General features: G+C 40.9%; 1 protein-coding gene across 3 annotated transcripts in view; it reads right to left on the reverse strand.

Annotated features, from left to right (window-relative positions):
- Window positions 1–25,020, reverse strand: part of ZNF366 (zinc finger protein 366) — a 71,798-nt gene that overhangs the window by 33,601 nt on the left and 13,177 nt on the right. Inside the window, exon 1 of one of the 3 annotated variants that reach the window (XM_047871237.1) lies at window positions 15,733–15,926. The exons of 1 other annotated variant lie outside the window; for it this stretch is intronic. The gene's annotated coding sequence lies outside the window, so the exon portion shown is untranslated. Of the gene's footprint in view, window positions 1–15,490; window positions 15,606–15,732; window positions 15,927–25,020 lie in introns of those variants that run through there. One more of the 3 variants, XM_047871244.1, reaches the window with a different exon arrangement.

Raw genomic sequence — 25,020 nt, forward strand, 5'->3', positions numbered from 1 at the left:
GTAAAAGCTTCCAGGGTAAAAGTCAAATCCTATTTATGCCACGGCAGAATCATAAAATGTCAAAGCACAGGCATGCTCCAGCCCTCAGAGAGAATTAGTGCCTTCTTCCTCTCAACTCCCCTGGTTTGTGCCTCCAGTGACCTGCTTCCCCACAACACTGTCATCCCCTTGTAGTCCAGACTAATTCCTAAACTTTTCTGAGTCTTCACTGCTTTTTGAAATTACTGGGACTTATTAACATATTTAAGTGATAAAATTTCAAATTGTAATAGTTTCCTAGTCGTAAAATGATCTTGTTCTGTTTGGTAGCACAAACAAGTAGATAAAACTACAGAAAAGTCGTGGAATTCTTTCCTTGTGCTCTTTCCCTTCTAACAAATAGGCAGAACGCTTTGTTACTGTTTAGGATTAGTCATCAAAAGAAACAGTTTGTTTTCAGATCTGGTTCATCTTGCTTTTTAATCACAAATGTATTTTATATTCTAATCTGTTCTAATAATCTGTTATGTGTTGTCATTTAGAGAGTCGTCCTGGAGAGCAATGCTTATTTACATTCCCAGGAAGGAGTACATTCATATTAGAATCCATAACTTTGATTATAACTCATTTCTTTTGCATACCTTGGGTGCTTATTACTTTAAAATGTAATAATACTCCAGGATTTGTAATTGCCTCAATATATCTCCTTCTAGCATTTTTCTTTGTTAATTTCTCCATTTAATAAGTTTTCTCCCATACACCCTAAATGCTAACTTTATGTAAAAAAAATAAGGAAGAAAGGGAGGAGGTGAAGGAGGGAGGGAGGAAACCAAGAAGTCACCCTTCCAACACCTTGCACATGGACCATGCATTTTGGGGTGATTATTAGAAAATCTTGTTCACTATTCCTTAGAAATGACTCTTAGCTTCTTTGTTTCCTTTCCTAGATCTAGGACTGTAGTTCAAGTGCCCACTTTACTCTTAGGTTACTTTCAACAGTTTCCATCCAATCTTTCAGACCTTTTTTCTCCATCTTTAAAAATGTCTTGAATACCAATGTCACATCCATCTTCTAAAAAGTCATCACTTTTTCTAAGACAACACTGTTCAGGAACCTTACAACAGTAGAATATAGATACTGCTATACATAGTGTGTAGAATTTGCTAATTGCTATTTCAATATTCATTCCTCCTCCTTCCTTTAGAAAGGATTTCTAAAGGAAATACAGGTTTTTGCTTGCGGTGACAATGTGCCCAGCCAAAACACTAGTCTTTTCAGACTAACCCCTTCAGTTAGGGGTTACCTTGTACCACAGTTCTGACTAGTGAGATATAAGCAGCCAGCTGCTAGAGATTTCAGAGAAACCCTTTTGCATTTCTAATGTGGAAACCACTTGCTTTATCTTTTCCTTTTTTTCTTTTTTTCTGCCTGGAATATGGATAGGAGACTGGAAGTGGAATAGTCATGATGCAACCATGGAGCAACCAGGTTAATGACAATGCTTTCCACAGAGTGTAGTAGAGGGGAAGAGGGAAATTTTCAGTATGAAACTCGTACTCTGTTGCTGGCTATCTTGTTATTAGATAAAATGAACCCTTTACTTGGTTAAGAAAATGTATTCAGAGTTCTATGGCTTATAACTAAACACAGTCCCCACCTGATGCACAGAGCAATGTAAACTCTTCTCCCTGACTCTCAGGTCCTTTAGAACAGATCCAACGCAATTCCCCTTCTCACTAAAATTGTCTCAACCCCAGTGAGACCAGGCTTTCACTATTCTGTATATGGAGCAAACTGATTTCTACCTCTCTGTCTTTGTTTAGACTGGTCAGCCATGCAGGAATATTCTTTCCATTGATCCATTCCTCCTTCCAGGCTGAAGTTAAGTTCAGCTTCTTCCTGGAAACCTTTCCATCCTACTCTTATGCCCAGTTACTTTCCCCTTCTTTCACATCCTGTTGTATCGCCCCGCTCAATCCTGAGTTAAATACAGGTTTTTTTCTTTGCTTATTGCACTCTGGTTCTTTCATGCTTAGGTTTTGTTTACCCATAAGCTCCCTTCGGCTTGGATCCATACTCTTCTGTCTGCCATTGTGCCTTGCATGGTAGTGATTGCCATGAAATTACTTAATACAGAGCTCTTGCCTGGTTGGGATTCTTACTATGCACTGCTGTATCTACTTTTTAAAGAATTTTTTTTTCAATTTTTTTAATGTTTATTCATTTTTGAGAGAAAGAGACATAGAGTGCAAGTGGGGGAGGGGCAGAGAGAGGGAGACACAGAATCCAAAGCAGGCTCCAGGCTCTGAGCTGTCAGCACAGAGCCTACCCGGAGCTCAAACTCACAAACTGTGAGATCATGACCTGAGGCGAAGTCGGACACTTAACCAACTGAGCCACGCAGGCACTCCTGTGTCTGGTTTTTAAAACACGTTTGTCTATGGCTTTAAGAGGATATGTGAATTTAGGCTGTATTTCTGTCTAGTAAGTTAGTATTCCCATAGGCTGCCAATTCAGAATCAGTATGAATTTGCCAGTTGGAGAAAGTTGCAGCAGCAAACATTGTCATTGTGGATTGTTGCTGTGATCATTGTGTTGAAGTCACACATTGTTGACAGAGCATTTGCGGGCATTGGAGATCACTCTCCAGGCCTTTAAATCTAGGTTTCAGCATCAGGAGGATGTGAGATGAGGACTCTTGGAGCCCATTTCTCCCTGCCTCACGAGGACTACAAAGGCCAGTTAAAACACTCCGTTTGGGTGAAGGGCCACAGATCTGCTGTCGAGCTCCTCTGTTGAGCTGGGCTGCCACAGTGGGTGAAGCCAGCCCAATACTCTACTTAGAGGGTGGCATTCCTGGTCTTCCACTGAATGCAAAGAAAGAAAGGAGGGGGAAGAGGGGAAAACAGCATCTTTGATTAAGCCTTTGGGGATTTAGTTACTCTTCTATGAATTGGAAATAATCACTGGACTTATGGACAGTTTTGTATTCTTCCTTGGACACTTCAACTGTGAAAAACAAAAAGGACATCAGCACAGGGAGGGGGTTCCAAATTCAGAACTGAAGTTCATTGTAATTTCTCACTTTTATATTTTAATTTTTCTTCAATGAGATATCACCACATTAATATACTGGCTTTCTTTCTGTCTGAAACATACACATATATGCATGCATACACCCACAAGCCATGCAAAGCTATATTTTATACAAGTTGTTAAATTTTGTGTGTTATATTAACAAATATAGCCATTATGGAAATATGTATGGAGGTTCCTCAAGAAATTAAAAATAGAACTACCATATGATCAGCAATTCCACTTCTGAGTATATATCCAAAGGAAAAAAAAACCATTATCTTGAAGAGATAACTACACTCCCATGTTTACTGCGGCATAATTCACAATAGTCAAGAGGTGGAAACAACCCAAGTGTCTGTCAATGGATGAATGAATCAAGAGCATATATACGGTAGAATATTATTCAGCCTTAAAAAAGAAGGAATCCTGGCATTTGTGACAACATAAATGCACCTTGAGTGCATTATGCTAAGTGAAATAAGATAAATACTACATGATATCACTCGCATGTGGAAATCTAAAGAAAAAAAATTGAACTCATACAGAGAGCGAAGAAGTGGTTGCCAGGGGCTGGGGTGTAGGGGAAATAGAGGGAGGCTGATAAAAGTGTATAAACTTTCAGTTATGAGATGAAAAATCTGAGCATCTAATGTAAAACATGGTGGCTGTACCTGATAACACTGTACTGTATATTTGACATTTTCTAAAAGAGTAAAACTTAAATGTACTCACCAAAAAAAGAGGGGGGGGCATAAATATGTGGGGTAATGCATGTGTTAGTTAACTAGTTGGGGGGAATCCTTTCACAATGTATATGTGCATCCAGTCATCACATTGTTTAAATATTTTAGAATTTTGTTTGCCAATTTTACCTCAGTAAAGCCAGAAAAAAATGGGGAATTCTCTTCAAAGATAAAGTCCTCCTAATCCCTTAAAACATTGGCGTGAGTGTGTATTCTAGAATAGCAATCCCTAGTATAAGAAATTGCAATGGCTTTGTTATTTGGTGTATTAATCTCTGTTTTAAAAAATTTTTATTAGCAAAACAAGCAAATAAAAATGATAGGGAACATGAAATAATTGTCTTTTGGGACAGACCTTGGGGAAGATGCCCACAGGACCCATTCATAAATGTCTGTGAGTTACTTTGGGGACACTCTGAGGAGTCTTGGTGTTGTTTAGTAGAAACCTACCAGGCAGTCTTGACAGAAAAGAACAGAGTTGAAGCTTATGAGCAGCAACACTGGGGCTTGCAGGACTCACACGATTCCTTGAGGCCTCAAGGGCTCAGGAGTGACCTCCAGGCTGCCTCCATAAATTGATCTCTGATGTATCTGTTGCTCACCTCAGGTAAGGCCCATGGGGGTGAGGAAAGAAGGGACTCTTCTGCAAAGATATATAAGATGCAGTGCCTTTCTTTTGGGAGCTTGCCACCTAGTTGAGGAAACAAGCTAGAGTCGGCAGGATCACAGATTGTCTGAGTTGGAGGGGACGTAAAAAGTCTAAAACATAAGCCACATTATAAGTTTCTTAACCATTCGGGGTTCTTGGTTTCCACATTTATGAAATGGGCTGATGTTGCCTACCTTAGTAGTGAATTGAATGAGATCACGTATCTTGTAGAGAGCCTGCCAATAATAAGTGTAGTTCAATCTGCTTTTAGTATTATCATTATTGTAAAGTCAGCAAGTTGTGTTCAATAAATGATGCTGATGATAGGACATCACTTCAAAGTGGAGCCATGAATTAATAGAGGGTGGAAGGGGAAAGAAGGAGGAGGAATGCTGTCAGTAAGTAACTGAGGAGAAGGTATGCCCTGTGAGGCTGCTTCTGGTTATAGTAATGGACCTGGGCTATCCAGAGAGTGTCTCCAATGGTGAGTCAGTCTATAAAAACTGGGCTCAGGGGACACAGTGGCACCACTTGTCCTGAACAAGAAGAAGACATTTAACCACAGCCCCGTCCCTAGCCCTGAGTGCCAACAGAGCTTAATACAAGCAAAGAAGTAAAGTATGACCCCACAGTGATGGTGCCTGCATCATTTAAAGTTACATGATCTCCCATCCTCCAGCTTTTCACAGCCCCAAGCTTTATTTTCCAGTGTACTATCAGAAAAAAAATCTTTGCCATTCATTTATTCTCTGTTTTGCCCCACTGGACCATAAACTCCATGAGACTAGGTCCTTGCCTGTTCTATTCACTGTTGTACCCACCTAGAAGAGTACCCTGCCCATAGTAGGTTAGCACATTGGAATCACTTGGGAACTTTTAAATGTACAATACCCACCCACCCCCAACACCTAAAAACAATGCCATGCCTAGACCCCTCCCCAGATCTAAATTACACCAGCATCTCTGGAGGTGGGGACCCAGCATTGGTGTATTTCAAGAGCTCTGTAGGTGATTCTTACAGCCACCCAAGATTAAGAATTACTTGAGGGAGGTTTGCGATAAAGCTCTGTTGAGTATAAATGAAAGAATGTATACAATAAGGGAAAGGTGAGTGGGCATAGGGTGGTAGAGGAAGGATTCTGATGGAAGAAGCCCTGTGACGTCCTCTTTCTGCCACACAACAAGGCTACTAGAAATGGGTCTATGGGTAATAAGATTCTTCTCTACGACAAGGCTGAGTTGATGAGGCGTAACCCATGCAATGGCCATTTTGGAGTCCATGTAATCCACAAAGGGAAGCATCCTGAGCACGTCATGCTGTACCTGGTGGTGGTGGGGTACCACCAGTGCACCATTTGAGTACATATGAGTTTTAGACTAGAGAATCTTCCCCACCACTTTTTTTCCTCCCAAGCCCCAACCTACCCCCAAGGTCCTGCCTTGCTACCTGCTAAGAAGCTGGGCTGCAGATATGGTCCCCACTAAGGGATGGCTCTTCTTGGCTCTGCTAACCTGCAAAGCTTGACAATGAGGAAGGAGCTCAAGAAGGTTTTCTCCCTGCATGACTATGATACTTCTGAAAGGTTGAGCTGTGGGATTTTTTTTTTTCTCACTTCTCTCTTGGAAATCACCTCCATATGCTGATTGGACTGTAGGATAAGACTTCTTCTTTACATTGAGAAATCATTTCCCATTATATTTAGGAAGCAAAGTGGAGCTGCTGTTTTTTCAGCTTCCTTAGTGACTTTTAATGCCATTTGTCAAGTTTGGTTGTCTTTGAAAAAAAATATTTTTTTGTTTTTGTACAATAAATGACTAAGTGCAGAGTCTTCCCTTGTACTTTGATTGGGAGTTCACACCTTTTAGAATATCCAGCTCATATTTTTAGAAAGAAACGACTGATACTATTGACATTTAATTCCATTAAAATGCTTCATCCAATTTCCCCTGCCCCGTATAGGATACACAGGTTACTGGAAAATATTCAATGACACTAATCCAAATGTCTATATTAAGTGTGGAGGAAGGTAGAGTAATGCTTTTAATATCCCAGAAGCTGAGCTAATGACATCGAAATGGCTGATGTTTAGAAAGCCATTGTGGCAGGAAAAGGTGACAATTTTAGGTGCTGTTGATATCTGCAGTGGGTGGGGGAGTGGTCTTTGAAACTGGGGTTGAACAAGCAGGTTTTTATTCCTGGGTCATTGTGAGTTTTACACAAAGGGCTTTGCTATAAATCAATGCTACTAATAGTAAAATAATGCCTATAATTAACTGAGGACTCACCACATACAAGGTTTTTAACGTGGATTATCTTGTTCAATTACTACTATTATTAATCCCACAGATAGGGAATCCCACAGAGGCATTATAAGTACAAATTATTTGTCTAAGGTCACATAGCCTGAAAGTAGCAGCTCTTAGCCAGGTGTTGGTAAACTTTTACTGTAAGAGTCAGAGAGTAAATATTTTTGGCTTTGTGAGGCCTACAGTCTCTGTTGCAACTATTCAACCTATTATTGTAAAGAAAGCAGCCATAGTAGCCATGTAAACAAATGGGAGTGGCTGTGTTCCAATAAAACTTTATATACAAAAACAGATGGTGGGCTGGATTTGGCCTCAGGGCTGTCTTTTGCTAACTCCTACTCTTAGCCATGACACTAAGCTCTCTTCTGAGGCCTGTTGCGGGATTCTTCTGTTCTAATAACCCTCTTTCAAGATCTTTTACATTTACATATGGGCTATTGCAAACACTAATCAAGCCTACTTACACAAAGCCCTACTGGGCAAATAATTGAATTTTTTGATGAATCCTAATCCTCATTGCCAGCAGCACTCTAAATGTTATGATAGGAAAGGGCTTTTAGATGAGTGGGATTATAAACCACACAAGGACTCTTCAGAGGAAAGCTTCCAAGTGCATCTTAGCTCTCCGGAGTTTGTGAGCTGGCAGAGTAGAAGAGGAGTTAGGTTTTCGCAGCACCCACTCTGCGCCAGGCGCTGTGCAGGGCTCTGCATGCTCTTCCAGTTCTCGAGAGTGTCTTTATGTACTACTCCTTCCATGCAAGTTTCAAGGCGGCACTCAAAAATATACAATACCAACAAGATAAGAGAACTCAAGAAGTTGGGGCATTACATAACTTAATCCTCACATCAATCCTGCGAGACCATTATTCCTTATAGATGAGAAATAGAAGCTCAGAGGAGAAGTTACTTGCCTGAGGCCAAAGAACAAATAAGTGGCTGAGTTGACATTTCATCCCAGATGTGACCACTTTCTATGCCTGTACACCTTCTGTTATGTCACGCTGCCCGCTTCACAGTAGACTGTACCCCTCACCTTGCTTCGAAACTCAATCACAGACTCACTTAAGTTTGGAAAGTCAGTTAAATTTGATACTGTATTTACTCCTTTCTCTAGAAAGGGTATTTTCTCTAGAAAATAGAAATATTTTCTCTAGAAATAGAAAGGGTATTTTCTCTAGAAAATAGAAATATTTTCTCTAGAAAATAGAAAGTATTTTCTCTAGAAAATACCCTTTCTAGAGAAATGTATACCGTTTCTCTGATATACCCCACGTGCTTCACAGAGTTGCTGTCATAATCAAACATGGTAGTGCAGGTGAAGGAAGGATCCTTGCAAAGGGTGAAACACACTGTAGATGTGTAGTAGTGTTATCTATCAGGGAACTGGTTGTAGTTCTGGTGAGGCAGGCCCCTTCCCCTCCTTACCACACTGCTGACCACTGAAAGTATTCCCCTGCACCCAGGGGACCCTGGCCACTGAATCATTCAGATTGCCCAGGTCTGGGAAGGAATTGGTCCCCAAAAATCCCCTGAAATCAACCCAAAGTCCAGGAACTTGGAAAAGGTTATAGAATAGTCATCCAATTTCTAATCACATAAGTGACTCTTATAAGCACACATATTAAGTGTCATTGCTATGCCTCCCCACACTGTATTCATCCTATTTCTATTCCTCTAGTTTCAGAATGGACTTTTTACCCTCAAGATGAGTGTAAATTCAACCAGATCTTCCAGACTGATCCCCTGCCCAGTTGTTTCAACAACGTGGTAGGGAGCAGTGGTACCTGCTTCATTCAAAGCCTGGAGCTCCACCTCACTGGGCGGAGGCTTGCATGTGTCTTTGCCCTGAACTTGTGACTATTTATTTATTTATTTATGGTTATTTATTTATTTTGAGAGAGTCAGACAGTGAGCATGAGTGGGGGAGGGACAGAGAGAAAGGTGAGAGAGAATCCCAAGCAGGGTCCACACTGTCAGCGTGAGCTGGATGTGGGGCTCCATCCAACGAACCATGAGGTCACAACCTGAGCTGAAACCAAGAGTGGGATACTCAACCGACTGAGCCACCCAGGTACCCCAAACCTGTGACCTTTTAAAACTCTTGGCTAAAAAAACTTGAAAAGTTTGAAAATAATTTGATTATACAAGGAGAAAAATTCCTGTATGTCAAAAATCATGTAAAATTCAAAAAGAAATGGCAGACTGGAAAAATAACTGCAACGTACGACAGAGAAACAATATTACCTCATATCGAAGAACTTCTACAAATCAGTCACAAATGTGACTACTTAAAGTGGAAAACTGGGCAAAAGCCATCAAAAGGGAATGCACATGAATAGTTCTAAAGACAGATTTAAAACAAACAAAAAAATTTTTTTGAGTTAGTTTCAAGTAACACCAGACACCCAATTCTCATGGAGTCACCAGTAATAGAAATGTTTTGACAAATCATACAGTATCATATCTGGCATGTGTGTAATCTCTGTATAAACCCACACCTGCCTGAGGCAGTTTAGGTGATTGAAGAGAATGATACCAGAGACAAGGATTGGACTGAGTTTCAGATTTAAAGTTTATGAAAACACCATATACAAATATAACCAATATTTCATCACTGATATTTTTGACACAGGGGGAAACAAATTATATATACATCTATTATATATATAATATATATATATATATATATACACACACACACATATATTTGCATATATATGCATATATATTTGCAGAGAGAGAGAGAGGAAAATAGAAGCAGCCTCATAAACTCTTGTCTTGCAACAATGTCTGGAATTGAAGTATACAAGGCCTGAGGCTCATCTAAGGCTAAATTCACACAGGGAGAAAAATCCATTCATGAAACTAAATCATCCTAATGCAGATGACATTTCATGAGTGGAGAGTACAACCAAAGTGTGAAGGACAGTTTCCAAATCAGTGTAAAAGTGTGAAGAAATAGCTGGATCTAAAGTGAGTAAGAATTGTTTGACAAATTGATGAGGTGGTGAGGAAAAGCCAATTAAGATACTGACAGTCTTACTCTGAAAGTCTGAATGGTACAGGACTGAATCTGGAAGATTCTGAGTAAAGATTATTTCCTTGGAAGGATTAGCAAAAGAAAGAATTCTTTTAAGTGCTTCCTCTTATCCTATTGTTCGTTCCTTGGAGCTTTTTGACTTCGAGCAGTTGGGAATAACTTGGTTTTAGCTGATCTCTCTGTCTCTGTGTCTCTCCCCCTCTCCTCCACTCTGCATTACGAGCAACAGGCTGATTCTGTTAGATTATTAACCTTCTATGTTTTTTTTTTTTAAACAAAAAGGGTACATTTGATAGATGACATCATTTAATGGGGGTATTTGGGATATAGCCCCTTTAAGTTTTCATCTTCATTTGTGCTGATTGAAAAAACGCTGAGGCTAACTTAAGATGAGCTATATGAATAAATAATAGAACATCTTTTGACTTACCATCTAGTAAGAGGTAACTCATTTGGATTCCATTTCATAACAAAATATGAGCAAATTCAATCTAGAGTTTAGCAAATTATCTTTAATTTCTGAAACCTTTGGTTTTTCAGAGTAAAAGGCTATTCTGTAGTCATTCATGGGAAATTTGATGTGAGTGGAGAATGCCTCTGCCTGAGAACTTTTTAGGGAGAATCCAACAAGCCACACTTAAGAGTGTTGCTTGGTAGGTTTTATTCTCAAAGAAATGAGTCCTGGGCCGATTTGTATCTTGTGAAATTCATGTGAAGAAAGAATGTTTGGGATATTCTAGGAAAGAGCATCATATGTGGACAGTCTAAAACTGGATGGTAAATCAGCCCTCTCGGTGCTCTGTAGACTGCTGGCAAATGACAGGCATGATATAAGGCCCAAAGAGTGTTGTGGTTAGCAGAACAGGAAGAAAATCATGAAAGCAATTGAGATAAGCTGGCTATTGATCAGAATGAATTAAACACAAAATGAGTTAGCGCCACAATTAGATGAAGGTGAGCAGCTCTATACAATTTATTTTTAATGACTTTTAAATAATATGAATTCATTACCATTGTAAAGCTTAACACTAAAATGTTTGAAGAAGAAAACTAGAAGAAGAATACCATTACCAAGAGTAACTGTTAATATTTTGGTTTGTTTCTTTCAAGTCTTTTATATGCATGAATATGTCTTCTTTTCCAACACTATTTACTGTACGTCTCTATGCCATATACAAATACCACTGTAGTAGATAACTTTTATACATAGATATTGGTTGAATCTCTATCATTTCCTTAGATTAGATTCTCTAGAAATAGGATTACTGAGTCAAAGGATATGAATCTTCAAGTCTTAGTACATATTACCAAATTGATTTCCAGAAAGGTCAACTACTCATTTCCTTAAATGCATCTTTTTACCATCTTTGAATCCTTTTGTTTTACACCTGAAATTATATAAGCTGCTAAACTTAACCCAACATTTTTGTAATAGGAATAAAAAATAATTCCAGGTTTATTGAAAGAATTATTTTGCGATATTGTGGTAAATTACACTAAGATATTCTCAAGTTGTAAAAATAACTTTTATACCCACTATTACATTTAGTTTCCACAAAAACCCCATGAGATGAAGAGAATTAATTGTAGGATGTTTCAAGCATGGGAGACGATTTCAGGCATCATCTTGTTCAGATTGTATTAATATTTCTATGTGACAGAGGCACAGAGAGAAGATGAGAGTTTTAAAGTTCCAGAGCCCAAGTGCCTAGAATCTCAGATCGTGTATTACTTCCCACTGGATGACCTTGACTCTATACTGGCTCCTGTAAGCCTTTTGTCATTCCCAAGTTCCTCCTCCCCTACACTTTGTTATCAATCCACTGGGAAGTATACCTCTCAGTCTCTCCCCGTCACATGGATTTGCAGATAACTGGAAATCTAGACTCAGACTCATAAGCAGAGAGAGAGAGCAGTCTGGAAATGAGCATTTTATCTGTGATGTATATGATGATTTAGAAAAGAAGGATATGGGTGAAAATGAGCCAGTGGAGTTGAGATAATCAGGTCTGAACTTGGAGTGAACTTGATAAACCAAGTGGTCAAGGGAAGCTTAGTAAAAACAAGTCTAGGGGCTGCAGGCTCAACATTTTATACTGCCGGACTGTTCTGATCATGAGGACTGCCGAATGCCAGAGTATGCTGACACAGGGAGAATCATTTCCATGGATAATTCTCACTTGCTCACGTGAATTAGATAGCACAGGTGAGTTGTGTCAACAGACAGGAAGAATCCTCAATGAAAATTGTCAAGACTTCTTCTACCCCAAAGATTTCTACACTCTGCGGATGATCATCTGGTTAACACACTTATTTATTCTTTGGCCTCAGGCAAGTAACTTCTCCTCTGAGCTTCTATTTCTCATCTATAAGGAATAATGGTCTCGCAGGATTGATGTGAGGGTTAAGTTATGTAATGCCCCAACTTCTTGAGTTCTCTTATCTTGTTGGTATTGTATATTTTTGAGTGCCGCCTTGAAACTTGCATGGAAGGAGTAGTACATAAAGACACTCTCGAGAACTGGAAGAGCATGCAGAGCCCTGCACAGCGCCTGGCGCAGAGTGGGTGCTGCGAAAACCTAACTCCTCTTCTACTCTGCCAGCTCACATCTGGTTACGATATATTGCTTAGAAGCTAAAACAGCACTCCGCTGATGTTTGGCAGTCCAGAGTTCTGCCGTGGCCTCTGGTCAGCTGTTGCCTCATTTTATTTAGAAACATCTCAGTAGTATTTCCATTTTGGGGGTGTGTAATTTTAATTCAAAGAAACCATTTCTTAAAATGCTTGACATTTAAGAAAATCTGGCACTGGATTGCCACCACTGAAGCCAAGTATCATATGTGTGGAAAGTAGCATGGCTTAGCGTATTATGTTCGCCAAATCTTCCTTAAAATTAACATTTGTGCCATATGTTGGTACCCTAAACTCAGTACTCTTTTGGCTGATGAAAATGCAAAGGAAAACATTCTCAGACTAAATCCTGTTCTCTTTCTTTGTATACACTTTTGTGTAGTCACTAGCAGTGATATTCCTTTGGGAGTGAAAATGAGTGCCTGCCTTGTAATTCTCAATGAGAGGTCAAGTACCCAAAGGCTCGAAAGTGGGAAGATATGAGCCTGTCAGGCAAGGGTGTCTGAAGGTATCGAATCTGCGAGATATAGTCCTGTGTTCTCACTTTACTATTCAGATCCTTGCAATGTCTTGGGCAAGAACTTGGACATAGACTCCAGCCTCCTCATCTCCCAACACAATGTTTGGGAGGGTTGAGTGGATAGGAGGTGGCTAGAAATCTCTCATGGAATTTAGAGAGAGCCTTACAACAGAATTTGACAAAATGCAAGACAACCTGACGTGACAAGGGATCTATACTCGTATTTCCTCCTTTGTGGGTCTTAAGTGCTATGCCTTGTGGTCTTTGAGGTTACATCCCCTCTGAGTTCCCTCCTCTGCTCCTACCTGTTCCCATCCCATGTAGCCTCCATGATGTGAGGAAGAGGTAATGGTCTTTATGGCTTTGAACCAACCATCTGCATCATTCTGGGTTTGCAATGTACTTTGTCTCTAAGATTTATCACTATGCTCCCTGAGGCCCTGTGAGGCTCAGGCAGAGTGTGGGGATCTCCTTGACACCGAAGGCACAGGCTTTGCCCATACACGCGCGCATGCACACACACACACACGCACACATCCTAAACATGTACCAAAGTGTGGGATGAAAGGGCAAAGTTACGTTACCACTAAAAACACCAGAGGTTTAAACTATGATGGGAATTTTGGACCCAGGGCTTTGTTCCACTGCAGTGTTAAATAAGAGTGTGTGTTCTCGATGCTTAGGTAGGCCTCTTCATCTGTGCGATGAAGCATACGCAGTATTTAAAGGGAATGTTTGAAAATCCTACCTCTGGTAGTACCTAAGAAAGTCCAAAAATATACCTTTGAAAAAAAACATGTTTATTATGTAAATACTCAAACTATAAATGCAGAGAGAATACCACAATGAATCCCCATGTCTCACACCATGTTTCATTTATGACAAACCATATTCCATCTATTCCCCACCTTCTTTCCTACCTCCTAATTAGGATGATTTTGAAGTAGATTCACAACATCATATTTTATCTATAAATATATTTAGGATGTACCTCTTAAACATAAGGATTTTTTCTTAAAGCATAGGCACAGTACTCTATGTAATATCTAAAAAATAAAGAGTTTCCTTAATCATCAGATATCCAGTTAGTATTCACATTTCCCCAGTAAATCCAACTTTGGTCTTTTGTTTTTTGTGTTTTTTTGCCTTGGAATGAAAATCTTTCTTAGAATTTTGTCAGTTCACTATTGAACTAGCCAATTTTCTACCTTCAGATATCGTAGAAGAATTTAGAAGTTTGGAAGGAAAGATATCTTTGGGAAATGATAATTAAAATAGAAAGAAAAACCATTTGGATTTCCTTAACCTGGAGTCAATGATTGTTAAGACTGACAAGGTTGGTACACTTATGCAGCACCACAGCAGTTCCTTTTTGTAAACTGAGGCATGGAAAAGAAAACTAACTGCCTTGAATTCACACAGTTAATTAATCACAAAGTACTCGATTTTGAAATTTAAGAAGCTGTATTTAAACTAGTTCGTATAGGGGCGCCTGGGTGGCTTGTCAGTTAAGCAACTAACTTTGGCTCAGGTCATGATCTCGCGGTCTGTGAGTTGGAGCCCCACATCAGGCTCTGTGCTGACAGCTCAGAGCCTGGAGCTGCTTCAGATTCTGTGTCTCCCTCTCTCTCTGCCCCTCCCCTGCTCATGCTCTGTCTCTCTTTCTCTCTCAAAAAGAAATAAACATTAAACAATATTAAAAAAAAATAAAGTAGTTCTTAGCATTTTAAATCACTACAGAAGCAGCTATTTCCAGTGTTTTGTATGTGGTTTTTAAGATCTGTGTGGCCGCTGGAATGGCTTAATGGCATGTCGTCCAGTTCAGTACTCACTAGCCCTGTGTGACTTTCGACCACACAAAATAAGACTAATCCAAATTCAGTCGTGCTATACATGTAAAAAGCACACTGGATTTCAATCATTTAGTTAAAAAAAAAAAAAAAGCAAAGTGCCTCACTCATAATTATTCTCTTGATTACATGCTTAAATATTTTTTGATGTTTTGAAGTTATTCAAATAAATTAAATTCATCTGCTTTTTTTTAAAATATGGCTTTTAGAAAATATAAAAGTACATTTGTGGCTTGTATTATATAATGTTTCTATTGGACAACACTGGTTTAGAGATTGTGGGGGTTTTTAATGTTTATTTTTGAGAGAGAGAGAGAGAGAGAGAGAGAGAGCGTGAGCAAGGGAAGGAGGGCAGAGAGAGGAAGACACAGAACCCGAAATAGGCTCCAGGCTCTGAGTTGTCAGCACAGAGCCTGATGCAGGGCTCACACTTACAAACTGCGAGATCATGACCTGAGCTGAAGTCCGACTTAACCGACTGAGCTACCCAGGCGCCCCAAGAGAGATCATGTTTTCTAAGCAGGACTGCATCAATTGATTATACAACAGGGCTGTGGGGCCGGAGAGGCCTGGGGACAGTCATCTGTCTCACCCTATGTTCTTGGTAAGGCTGGACACTAACTAAACCATCCTACAGAAAATCCTATTTTTAAATATTTGTGGAAAAAAATAGATGTCCTTTCTGACTTACTCTGTGGCTTGGTCTAATACAAGTAGGTGAGTTCTACAAATAGGAGAGTCGTACATCCGCTGGCACAAGTATTTTAAACAAAGAACTGGGAATTCTTCTTGAACTCTGCCTCTCCGTCACCCCTCAAGGCCGATCCAAACCCAAGCTCTACTTTCTAAATACCTCTCAGATCCCAGTCTTCATTTTCCTCTTGACCACAACAGCTCTCTCCCAGTCCAAGCAAGCACCAAGCACCGACTCACCAGAGCTGCTGTCCTTGTCTCGTATGTGGCCTTCCACATCCCTCTTACTCCACTCAGCAAGCACATGGGAACATCATTCCCCTGCTAAGGCCTCCAGTTGTTTCCCATTGATTTCAGGGTGAGGTTCACACTCTGAACTCGGCCAGCAAGCCCAACAGTCTGACCCTGTCCATTTTCCAGCTGCATTTTGCTCATGTTCCCCAAGCTCTCTGCATTTTACTCATGTTGGCTTTCTCTCAGTTCCTCATCCATACTGTGCTCCCCCTCCCTTCTGAACCTCTATGCATGCCATTCCCCGGGCCTAGGACGCTCATCCTCTCCCTCTGTCACCTTTGTCTGGTTGGCACATAGTTATTCAGATCCCAGCTCAAGTGTTCTTTTCTCAGCACCTCCCGACCAGGGCAGACATACCAATTTTGACACTCAGCATGTGTCACAGTGGTCATTTTACATTTGTTATTGTGATTATTCACTTAACACCTGACTCCCTTTGCGGACTGCTCTGTAAGGGCAGTGATCCTATCAGTTCACATTCACTGTTGTATCCCACCACAGTGCTTGGCACAAAATAGGCTCTCAATTAACAGGAAGGAAAAAAAGACAAAAGGTGAGGTGATTGCACCAACAAGAATCCTGCCTCTTCTTCCTTTCCTGGAAGCGAAGAAGGCACATCCTTTGTCACCATTCCGTCACAGCTCTCTGACATACTTCTGGACAGACTTCTGGGGTACCCCAGTATAGGGATTACCACACTTTCTGAGTTGTGTTTTAATTTCCTATGCAGAATCCAACCATTTCTCACCACCGTCATTACCCCTACCCTGGCCCGTGCCACAACAGCCTTCCTCCAGGAACTTTAGCTTTTACTCTAAAATGGATAGAAAATCACTTCCTCATAGCCTCCTAGCTCTTCTCCTCACTTCCAACTTTTGACTCCCTTTAGCCTACTCTTAACACAATAGTCAAATTGATTCTGTTAAAATGTAAGTTAGATCTTTGGGCACTTGGGTGGCTCAGTTGGTTGAGCGTCTGACTTCAGCTCAGGTCATGATCTCATGGTTTGTGAGTTTGAGCCCCACATCGGGCTCTGTGCTGACAGCTCAGAGCCTGGAGCCTGCTTCGGATTCTGTGTCTCCCTCTCTCTCTGCCCCTGCCCTGCTCACACTCTGTCTCTCAAAAGAGTGAATAAACATTAAAAAATATTTTTAAATAAATAAATAAATAAATAAATAAATAAATAAATAAATAAATAAATAAAATGTAAGTCAGATCTTGTCACTCCCCTGCCTAAAATTCTCCTGTGATCTTTTTGGAGTAAAAGCCAAAGTCCACCCAGTGGCCTCCAAGGCTGTCCATGATGCAGTTACCCCTCGGAACCCATATCCTACCACATCCTTTTGCTTACTCTACTTCAACCACACTGGCCTTTGGTTGTTTCCCACGCACAGCATGCAGGCTCTGACCTCCAGACTTTTGCACTTGCTGCTCTTTCTTCCTGGACAGCTCTTCCCCAGATACCTGCATGGCTCTCTTTTGCTTCCTTCAAGCATTTGCTCGGTACTACCTTTTCAGTGAGGCCACCCTAACCCTGCCCTCCTCAGCACTCTCTATTCACTCTTTGTCCTGCTTTCTATTTCTCCATATCTTCTGACATGTAACTTACTTATTTTGTTCAGCGTCCATTTCCTTCCGCTAGAATGTAGTCTCCATAAGCATAGAGATGTTTGTCTTTTGTTTCATGATGTATCCCCAGTGCCTAAAACAGTGTCTGCTGGGACAGGTTGTTGCCAGATAAATGTTTGTTGAATGAAAAAGACGCAGCCCACGCACCAGAAAAGTAGGCAGGCTTGAAATCAGCCATCTAGTGTGAACATGCGGAACCTGCTTTTGTTGTCAGCAGGCTGACTTGGCTCTACCTCAGAGCTACTTCAGGAATCTTGGAGGTTCCCTAGGCCCAGATTAGCTGCCCAGTTTCCCAGCTCCATTCTGGTAACTGTCTGTGGGGCCCAAGGAAGCAGTTTGTTTCCAGAGTGCATCTGAGTGTCTCCCCCCAACATCTTCCCCTCCTCCTCCTCCTTCATCACACACAAATATACCACACAACCCTCTCACTTTCCAAGGACACAACTCAGGCTATTTCTAAAACTGAGATTCTGATCCAAAACAGTAGCCAACACATAGTGCGTCTCCACGTGCACAGGAAGAGACAGGAGACCTCTGAGCAATTTCCTGGCCCTATATTTTTCCATTCCAGTAAATGAGGCCTTCTTTAGCTCAGGAATCTCTCTCTGAACCAAGCCAATGCCTTAATGGTACATGCTTTTTGTCACTGTCGGGGCTTGTTTCTTTGTTCTTTTATTTACTATTTTAAGTGATAAACGCCTGGGTCCCTTATGTCAAAAAATTTTTGACCTCCAGCTCTACCAGATGTTGACTACTAGTTAAGGCACATGTAATGCTAATGGAGAGTTCCTTTCCTAAATAGGCATTTTTATTTAATAACCTATAATACTTAAATTGCACTCTCTGTCTCCAAAGGGTTTTGCAAGCTATGTACTCCGTTAGGCTGAGCAGCACTTGAGTTCATGCTTTATGGCTCGGAAACCAGCAAGGTTATATAATTTGCTTAGTTTGTAGCTAGCTGTGCTTCAGACAAAGCACTTTGCTTTTGTAACAGATAAGGAAAATATGACCAATAAAAAATGTTATTAACAACTGTCTTAATAAATAAATTAGTTTTGAGTTATTTCTGTATGCTTTAAAATTTTTTTCAAGTTTATTTATTTATTTTGAGAGAAATAGAGCATGTGAGTGGGGAAGGGGCAGAGAGGCAAAGAGAAAGAATACCAAGCAGGCTCTGCATGGTCAGCATGAAGCCCAACCCTGGGATCTTGAGCTGAGTCACAATCAAGAGCCTGATGCTCAACTGACTGAGCCAAGCCGTATTTGTAACTTGCTCACTTGGCTATGCTGGCTCCTCCCCCTCTCTAGATATCATTTCATGGTCCTCTTGTCCCTTCCTCCCTACCCCTTCTCTTCCTCCTTGTTCTCACCTTTATTCTCTCCTTGTTTCTGGGGGTACTCTCGCTGCCAAGGGAAACCCACCATACCCACAAGCCTAAAAGTAACCCTTATCCATATCCTTCTGGGACCCGTTTTCATCTGATAAGCATATTGTTGTTCATGGATCGGGAGGGCTTGAGGTCAGGTTCCTAGGGGGTGCTGAAAATCAAGAATAAGTGTATTTTTCTGGTTTATTAATTTTATGTAGTGGTAAGTGATTTAAAATACTTTTTAAATATTTTTTTTTGAGAGGGAGAGAGAATGAGAGAGAACAGGGGAGGAGCAGAGAGAGAGAGAAGGAAAGAGAGAATCCCAAGCAGGCCTCGTGCTGTCAGTGCAAAGCCCGACATGGGACTCAATCTCACAAACCATGAGGCCATGACCTGAGCTGAAATCAAGAGACACTTAACTGACTAAGTCGCTGTGGCACCCATAGAGCATTTTAAATGCAAACAAATGTGGACATATAATGAAGCAGAATGTAAAACAACAAATACACCACACACACACACACAGACACACACACAACTGGTTAAAGTTTGCAATTGCACCTGTGGCAGACCACTTAGGATTTCTCTTCTCTCCCATTAGGGTTACTTGGATTAGAAAAGTCTGAGGGGAACTAACATAGCATTTCCTCTGGGGTCCAGGGAGATGAAATATTGGGATTGATTTTCTAAGAGCTGGCACAGTAAGTATTGTTATTTCATTCTTTCTTTGAGCAAGAATTTTTTTTTCTGGAGATTATCTTGAAAGTAATAGAGGGAATCTGGGACATCCTTTCCCCTGGACCTTGAACATCGACCAGGCAGCAGTCTTCCCAAACTAAGGCCTGAGCGGCTCTTTTCTCATTAGGCACCAAATAAAAGCAATAAGTAAGGAAACCTGTTGCACTTGATACTGTGATGGAAAAGAAATGTGTTCAAAGATGAAGCTTCTGTTACATAGTGATTTCACACCAAGTGTGTTAAAGACCTTTATAGGGAGTAGAAATGGGGATGATAAAGGCTGAGTCACTGTGACTTTGATTTGACTCTCACCTGTCCATACCCAGGTGCATGTACGTACTTCCTTCTTAGCCCCACAGACAATTTATTTGGAGAGAAGATACAGCACTACGTATGTAACACCATGCTTGTAGAATACACCTACTATATAGGAGAGCAGAGAGCCCAGGAGACCAAGTCAGAAAACCTGGCTTTGAATTGCAACTCCGTCAGCTACTAACTTTCCTAAGCATCCATTTTCTCAGCTCCAATAACACTTTATTCATCAAATGTTTCTAACTCCCTGTACATATAGTTGGATTGCCTTTCTCTATTCCCTTTATAGGTAGACTGGCCTTGAGACTTGCTTTGGCCAACAGAATGTGAACATATGTGACATGTGTCATTTCCTTATGGAATCTTTGAGAAGTAGTTCATGATTTTGCATGATTTTGTATCCCTCTGCCATAGCAACCTGAAACATTTCCAGTAATAGCTATTCTGTCAGCCTGAGGCCTAAAGTTAAGATGACCTGGAACAAAGTCACATTTTATCCAGGTAATGGATATGAAATGGAAGTAAGATATAAATCCTTGTTTTCTTTCTTTCTTTCTTTCTTTTTTTCTTTCTTTCTTTCTTTCAAAACCATGGCAATTTGAAGATTGTTTGTTATTAAAGTACAACCTAGCATATACCCTGACTGACACACTATTTCATGGATCTGGAGAAAGATTAAAATGAGATACCTAATAGGTAGTATGCATGGTCCATAACAGTTGCTAAGTAAGTGTTAGTTCTTCCCTCCTTCACCACAATTCTCTGCTTTGATCCTTCTCAGCCCTTCCTTATAAGCCCTGAGCTATGCTACTCTGTAGAGAGTAATTTTCAATTAAGGAGAATTAAAATGAACTTTAAGACTTCCTAAACAACTCCCTAAGACCCTTTAAAAAGTAAGAGAGCCAGAGTGGAGCAGAATGGAGAATTCCCAGGGTGGAAAGAGAACCTTCTCTCTGAAACCTATAAAAGAGAAAAGAGCTAAGGGTCTCATCAAGGAACTCGGCCAGAAAGCAAAACAAATGAACTCTGTAAATATCCCAGCACAGATAGGCTGCCACCCTATAGCATCATTCTGCTGTCATGGAACTGGAATCAGGGCATGGGCAGACATCTCACGGGATTCCAGTTCTCTCTTTCCTTTATTTATTTTTTTAATGTAATTTATTGTCAAATTGGCTTACATACAACACCCAGTGCTCATCCCAGCAAGTTCACCCTCCTTTAACAAGTTATCTGTCCTGGAGTGAAGTATATTCCTTGATCTACTTGGTACCAACTTCATTGAAATTTCACCAAGAATGAGGAAACCAGCCAGACCTCCAGCTTTTAGCATTTTTCTCACTGGTTTCTTAAGAGGCCTCTCCCTTCCTCCACTCACATCCAGACTGTAGCTTCATGGGTCTGAGAGGGGAAGCCTACCAGGGCTTCTGATGCTGCTTTGACCACATCACTTGAAGTTGACCACTTCACAATTCATCCATTGAGGTCATCAACCTAATACCCTCTTAGGGTATTTAAATCCACTTTAAAGGAAAAAATTTTTCTACTGAAAGTTACTGTAGAAAGGGGTGTCTTTGAGCTTCACTAAAAGGGTACATCATAATTGATCAACTTAGACTTATGTCTCCAAGTTGTTGAAAATTTTGAAAAGAGGGGAGGAAAAGAGGAATGGATGAGACAGCTATATGAGGTCTCTAAGTTTAAAGTTGCTTCCAGTAATTAGAGGCAAGTTGGACACCTCTCTTTAAGAACCTCCACTGGTAGAAGAGATAGGCAGAAAATGGGAAGGGTGACAAAGGAGAACATTCATTCAAAAGACCTGTCTTAAGCATCTCTGGAGGGGAAGGTGCTGTGCTGGGCATGGAGGGACAATGGCAAGAAGACAGTCATGGCCCTGACCTTTTCAAAGGGAATATACATTATTGCTCTTTTGTGTGGGTTCATTGCAGAATTTTACCATCCCTGCCCATCCGCAACCACTAGATGCCATTAGTGGCCCCTATTCATTCTGCTAAGCAAAAGGTATCCTCCCTGTTTTCAGATGTCTCAGCAGGGGACCAGACTGCCTCCAATTGAGAACTACTGAACTTGAGTAATGATAGCTACTGAAGGTGATATAACAGAGCCCTCAAAGGGGCTTAGGGACCCCAGAGAGGGTAGAAGGAGTGAAAGAGGCCTACCCTGAGACCCCTTCCTCTCCCTGAGATGGCTCTTGATGTCTACATGTTTCCCCAAGGAAGACAAAGGATGATAGGAAAAAGGGGGCACATTCATTGCACGCCCAATATGGCTGGGTAAAGTACTATGAATGTTCAAGGGCGTTAAGTTAGAAAGAGGCTGAGCAATATGTGGGAGGAACACAAACTTGGAAGTCAGGCAACCCAGGGTTTGAGTTCTGGGTCCTCCACTTACCATCTGTGACAGGGCACGAACTGTCTGCATCCCAGTTTCCTCAGTTGTAAAATGGTGATTAAAAAATGAGTAAGCCACCTCACAGGGTTATTATGAGATCCCATAAAATAAGAAATATAAAGCACTTGATACCAAACAAACAAAAAATGGCGCTCAAATAGTAACTATCATTTACTAGTATCCGGGCTTCCTAACAACACTGGTAAGAAGATATTCTATTAGTTGTAAAGAGGAAAGAAGAAGACCTAAGACAAGACTAGGGCTAGGAGCTAGAAAAATAATAAGGCAATCAGTAATTCTCATTTCAAGTTCCTTGATTTTTACTTCATCTGAACTGGCTGAGAGAGAATCCCGGCAGTTACCATGGCCCTAAAAATGGGCCCCCTGGAGCCCAGGCTATTGCATACTGACCAGACTACTGGGATGGGGGAAGGGGACATTTTGGGTCAAAGACCATGGACGGGGACGAACTAGTTTGCTGAGGTGTACAACATGCTGCTGGGGAGGTCTAGATTAAGTTGGATGAAGGAACCCGTGAGTTATGAAGGAGGTGGGTGGGAGGCCTGGGGCTTGGTAATGTAGGTTTACATGCTTCCAAGAGCTGATACTTGAAGGGCTGGATTTGTTCTGTGTGGTCCCAGGGGCAGGAACAGGGCCAGTGGATGGAGGTGACAGGGATGCGTTCATCTCTAGTCAGTACAGCCGTTAATTTACTGGAAACTTGTGAAAGGCTCGAACTGGAGTTTATTCACTGTAGTGATCGTAGCACGAGCCCAGAGCGTCACCCACGTGGGACAGCCATGGAGTCATAGCTGCTAGGATTATTACCAGCTGGTCTTAGAAAAAGCAGCCAGCTCTGAAAAGCTGACTGTCTCTACATCTGAGACCTATGTTAAAAAACAGTATGTCAGCCAGCACTGAAACTCAGGGCAGCCCATCTATTAAAACCCAGCAACAGGTACTTTACCCTTACCTTCAACACTGCACTTTGCAAACACTGAAACAAACAAACAGAAAAACCCCTCTATTAGGCTCAAATATGGTTTAGGTAATAAAGCCAAATAACTATCCATGGGATAATCTGGAAGTGAAATTTTAAGCTAGATACACATTGAGCCTGCTACGAAAGTTCATTCTAACTTCCTTTGACCCTCTTATAACTGTGGTCCTCAGCATTTTGGTTTGTGGTAAGAAAGCATTGCTTCTCTCCTATCTAGAAGGTCTACTGGGCCTGTTTCCTCTTGCAGTTTTTAAAGAGGAATATAGCTTGCACTTGAGTTCCAAGCCCAGCTCTTTCTGCCTAATTCTGTTTTGATGCATCTGATACATAAAGTTGATAGACTTGTAAAGTGTGCGGGACCAGAAGAGACAGAAGCACCATTATCTCTCTAGCTTGAGCCCACTGAAGTAAAAGCTCCCAAACACAGCATCTGCATAAAAGCAGCTGTCCTAACCGCCTGCCTATGATGAAGGAAATACAGATGAGGAATCACATATCTAGAATTGCCCTCTCTTCCTATTTCACGTTTTCAGTTATTCGTCGTTCATTCCAAAAACATCTATCAAGTCCTGACTATGTGTCAAAAACAGTGCTCAGTGGTGCCTAATGCAACAATAATATTTTCTGAGTGTTTCCTATGTGTCAAGAATTTATGAAAGACATCACATGCATTAACTCGTGTGACCGTCCCAGCATCATATGAGGTAGGTTCTTTTCCCCATCTTACCAATGAGGAAATATATTAAACAAACTGCCCAAGGTCACACAGATAAGAAGGAAGGAATCAGTAGTTTTTTTTTGAAGATAATTGTTTGATGAAGAAATTAAACAGTAATGATACGTACTTCCAGATACTTTCTAGACTTCGGTCAAATATACAAACTGGCTGTAGGTAGCAGTTTAAGAATGGGAAATCTGCTTGCCACCCAAGACCTAGATTATTTAAAGTACCTCCCTGCATTTTATTAGTGAACCCCAGTTTTGGTCTCCTGCAGTGGTTCCCAGACTTCTCAGCATGAGGACTCCATTGTAAATTATAAAAATAAACCCATTTTCAAAATCCCCAGTAGGTTAGAAACAATACAAAATAGCCCAAAGCCTTTTGAATTCAGTAACATTTAAAAATTAATTTATACTTTATTAATCACCCTAATATAGTTATATTTGAAGAGCAGAGGCACATAGACATTCACAACACTGTTTAATCAGTAAGTTTAATCTGAGTCCTCAGATCCCTAGAGATTCACAGAGCTGTATCGCTTCAGCCAAATTGTTTCCCTTTGAGCCTCAGTTTTCTCATCTCTAAAGTGGAGATAATAAGAGCTTTTTTAGAGGATCTCAGAGAAAATTAATGTGAGGCCAGCAGGACCATGGAGGGCTCTTGTTCTTGAGACTACAAAAATGCTTAAAAGCACAGTCCCTGACAAACATGATTCCGATCCAGTTAGGGAGAACAGAAGCATATGAGAGAGTTAGTGAGCTGAGCATCCCACTGAAGTAAACTGCCTTCTGCAACCTAGTTGCAGAATTTGACTTGATAATGTATAAGGCAGAGAGTGTGTGCACAACGGGTTCACTATCACCTTACACACGGGAAATTTAATTCAGTTGAAAGCTATCAATTTTTCGTTGTGTTCGTGTTGGGCCGCTGTCTCTGACTGAGACACTTGAAGTTACAGGGACCCCAGGTGGTCTGGGTTTAGATTCGTCCCTTGCTGTGCTGCCCGGAGATTGCAATGGGGGAGCATGAGCCTGTGCACATCATGGTGA

Source organism: Prionailurus viverrinus, chromosome A1, assembly GCF_022837055.1.
Source record: "Prionailurus viverrinus isolate Anna chromosome A1, UM_Priviv_1.0, whole genome shotgun sequence".
In the NCBI taxonomy this organism is placed as follows: Eukaryota; Metazoa; Chordata; class Mammalia; order Carnivora; family Felidae; genus Prionailurus; species Prionailurus viverrinus.